The 3,987-nt window shown below is 42.7% G+C and overlaps 1 pseudogene; it reads right to left on the reverse strand.

Moving 5' to 3' along the window:
• Positions 1 to 407: 407 nt before the first annotated feature.
• Positions 408 to 2,758, reverse strand: LOC126018388 (protein lin-54 homolog; annotated as a pseudogene).
• Positions 2,759 to 3,987: the final 1,229 nt, after the last annotated feature.

The raw sequence follows: 3,987 nt of genomic DNA on the forward strand, positions 1-3,987 counted from the left end.
GGAACTCCAGCCCTCCTTTCTTTTGTCTCTGAAAATTATTGAAAGAATGTCTTTTATTTTTCTTAAAATCTATAGATGAGTGGGACTATTCTGCATGTATAGAGCTCTCTCCCTCTGCCTTATTTCACTCAGCATAATAGATTCCATGTACATCCATGTATAGGAAAATTTCATGACTTCATCTCTCCTGGCGGCTGCATAATATTTCATTTCCATTTAGAAAGGGAATAAGCAGATCTAACTATAACTTTAAATCTAGTAATCCCCTCATTTTAGAGTTTTTTTTATTATCATTTCAGGTCTCACACAATAGAATTAACAATGCAGTAATTGCTACACTGTTTCCCAGCAGATCCAGGTTCCCTGCACTTTAACTTCTCTTTCTCTGTTCAAGCTCCATCTATCAATCTTCTATGCCACCTTAACTCCTCTGTTAGTCTGCTCCATCTATCAGTCTTCTGTGCCATCTTAACTCCTCTGTTAGGCTCCATCTACCAGTTGTATGTGCTGTCTTACCTCCTCTGTTTCACTTCCTAGATCGGTCTTCCTTCCCAGAGTCAGCAATTCCTGGCACAAGGACCACTTTTTGCTTTTCCTGCAGAGTTGATAATGCTCATCAAACATTGGCCAAATTCTTCAGTTATCATCCTCTCAGCTGCTGCTTTTGACTTTCCCTTCCTTGTCTGCCTACTCGGCCTGGGCAAGAAGGCAATTACAGGTGGCTTCAGCAACTTCCTTAGTTATGAATGTAAACGGCAATTTTCCTCCTCCACTATTCAAAGTTGGTGCTGGCCTTGTAAGCAAATCCGAAATTTGAGAGGATAACTTAGTCTTTGCTGCTGTCTGCTGCTGTACTCTCACTTCAGCTGCATCTACCAAGTGCATCAATGTCTTTCTTTCCAGGCTTTCTTCAAAGTTCTTACAGCCAATGCATTTGCATATTGAAGAACACAACCATTTTGCCTCGTAGCATTCACAGTAGTTTTTAAGACAGCCTGATCGTTTGCAATTACATTCTTTGCTATGACGTCTATCTGATTCTCCTTACTTCCTTTCCCTATTTTAGGCTTAAATGCTTCTGGATTCCTGTCAAGGCTCGCCTTTATTGCTTTCTGCCTTTCATTTTCATGTTCCAAATTGTTACAACAATTTGTACAATTACAATTGTTACAAAATGCATCATTTGCAAACCAGTCACAATATAATTTCAAACAGAGTGATTTTGTACAATTACAGGGCTTTCTCGATCGGCTGGTAGATTCTGAGGGATTATGCCATTAAATAGAAGCCTTGTCTGGGTCTGAATACCAGGTGTTCCAGTTGCTTGCTATAGGCACATATGAAGACTGCTGTAGCTGAGTGACGTACTGCGCAGGAAGCACTACATAGCCCATATTGCCTGTCCCCGGAGCAGGAGCCAGGACAGTGCTGGGTGGCAGGTTGGTGAGGTTTGGATCTGTGGCAGTGGTGTAGCAGGCATGATGGAGCCTCTGCTGGAGCTGACTGGTAGTGACAATCTGTGGAGTTGGGTTGATTAGTTTTGGAACCACCTGTTTGATGGTATGCGCTGAGACAATGTCACTGACATCCGTACCAGCGCGCACTGACCACCACGGGCTTTGCTTCTTGCTGAAGAGGCTGAGTGTTTGTACTGGGATTCTGACTAACTGGCTGTGTTGGACTACTGGCTGTTGTGGCAGTAACAAGTCGGGCATAATGAAACTCGCTTCCAGGTACTTGAATCTGCTGAACATTGGGAGCAGTTGCCAGAGGAATAATTTGTCTTAAACTGTGACGTGCTCACACCTCCAACAGTGATGGTCCGGACAGCGGATTTCACTGTGATTTCAAAGGTGAGATGGCTATTTTATTTGGCGCCTATGTTGTTGAATTTTGTTTGTTTTCTTGTTTGTTTGGTTTTTGGGTCACACCCGGCAGTGCTCAGAAGTTACTTCTGGCTCCACGCTCAGAAACCGCTCCTGGCAGGCTCGGGGGACTATATAGGATGCTGGGATTCGAACCACCGACCTTCTGCATGCCAGGCAAATGCCTTACCTTCATGCTATCTCTCCTGCCCCGTGTTGTAGAATTTAAAGTTGATCCGCTAACACCGCTTTCAGAGATTGTGATGATCTTGGATGGGGTCCCGGGAGTAGACTGGGAAAGAACCCTACCTCAGCTGGCACCACCTCCATGATCGTTCTCCTGCTAGAAAGTTGATCAGGCACCAGGACGGCGGCGCCGCCGCCTCCTCCCAGCGCCGCACTCCCTGGCCTCCTGGCAGCCACGGCTGCGGAGGCAGCGCCTCCGAGACACAGACCCAGATTGGTTCAAAATCCTATATTTATATTTTAGACTCACTCATTTACAGAGTTACTCATAATACAGTTATTTCTGGCATTCAATATTCCAACACTAAACCACCATCAGTGTAACATTCCCTCCACCCATGTCATCAGTTGTCCAACCTCCCTGAAGACTGCCTTGACAGGTATAGTTTACCTAATATTTCTTGGTGCAACTAAATGGTAATGAAATCATCAGTCATTAGAAGAAAAATTGTGAAAACTTTTATATCTCACAATGTCTGAAGTACAGAAGCCTGAGGTGGTGGTAGGGTGGCCCTGCTGGGTCCCAAACCTTCCCTAGAATTGAGGCATGGTTCTGCTGCTGCAGTTGTAGGTGGGTCTGTGGATGCAGTTGCCAGCACTTGAGTAAGTGCTGAAGCAAAGGGGGACTTGCCCAGGCCCCTTCTCATAGAGCCCCAGTGCCAGACTAACCTTTTGGATTGGCTCAGTGAATTTTATCTTCAAATAATTGCAGTTCCAAGTGGGTCTTGTATCCAGAACTACTCATATGCCTTGTGTCCACTATGGATTCACTCTTTCAACCTAACTAAATTTTAGGCTTCGGGATAACTGCAAATTCTTATTCAGTCCCAGAACACTTCAAAAATAACCATCTTATGTAAATATGAATAACAAGACCTGCACAAGAAACAACATCTCAAGGTAATAGAATCAGAATAGAAGATCACAAAGTCTTGTGGATGAAAGAATAGTGAGATGCTATGTATGAATAAGTTAGAACTATAAAATTTAGGTGTTAAAAAGTCTAAGAGGATAGTCCAGCCAGAAGTAGAGGCAACATTCCTAAAATTTTAAAAAAAATTTTTGAAACTTCTAAAGCTTTTTGTTTTGTGACTGAGATTTGACATGAAGGAAGTGTTGTATGAATTGGGACTTAGATGAGTCATAACTTGTCGATATGTAAAAAATCACAGGCAGGAATTTTGTTATGCAATGTAAATTTTGGCTAGAAGATTATTGAATCTAGAGGAAAGTGAGCAGAATACTTGTGGAAGGCATTTAGGTAAGGCCTTTTATATGCTGTCTTGGATTGTGAAGTAAATGAAGTCTTGTGAAAATTCAGGAAAAACCATGAGCAGTTTTTGTCACAGAGATGAGCAACTGCAGGTAGAATAACAAGTGGGCACAGCAGATCTTTCTAATTCACAACTAAATGTTTTTATTGTCATACAACATCCACCCAGGGAGGGTGTGCCTATATTATGATTTCAAAATCTTGAGCATAATTTCATACAATCTTCGTAAGTGTAAAAGTTGTTTCCATTGCCGAAACAGCCTCCATAGTATAATTTCTTACATTTATGTTGTTCCCTGTTGTAGTACCATCTTATGGATAAAGAGCCACAAGGACCAGGATCCATCTTTTGTAAGCAATCAGTGTAATGCTGTGTGCCTATAAAGAGATGAAATGGTAGAGATCATTATCATTACTTTCCTTGTAAGACCCATGCCAGGGACTGGCATGACCCAGAGTATATCCATGTGACTGTTCATAGCAACTGAGCTCTTCTCTTCCAGCCAGCCTGCCTGTTCCTTCCAACAATGACTTATCCTTCAACTATCAGTCCAGGTGAGGGAGGGTCAGAGTGGGTAAGTAGGGATGATCTTAAGACTCCTG

This window comes from Suncus etruscus, chromosome 9 (assembly GCF_024139225.1).
Source record: "Suncus etruscus isolate mSunEtr1 chromosome 9, mSunEtr1.pri.cur, whole genome shotgun sequence".
Taxonomy (NCBI): domain Eukaryota; kingdom Metazoa; phylum Chordata; class Mammalia; order Eulipotyphla; family Soricidae; genus Suncus; species Suncus etruscus.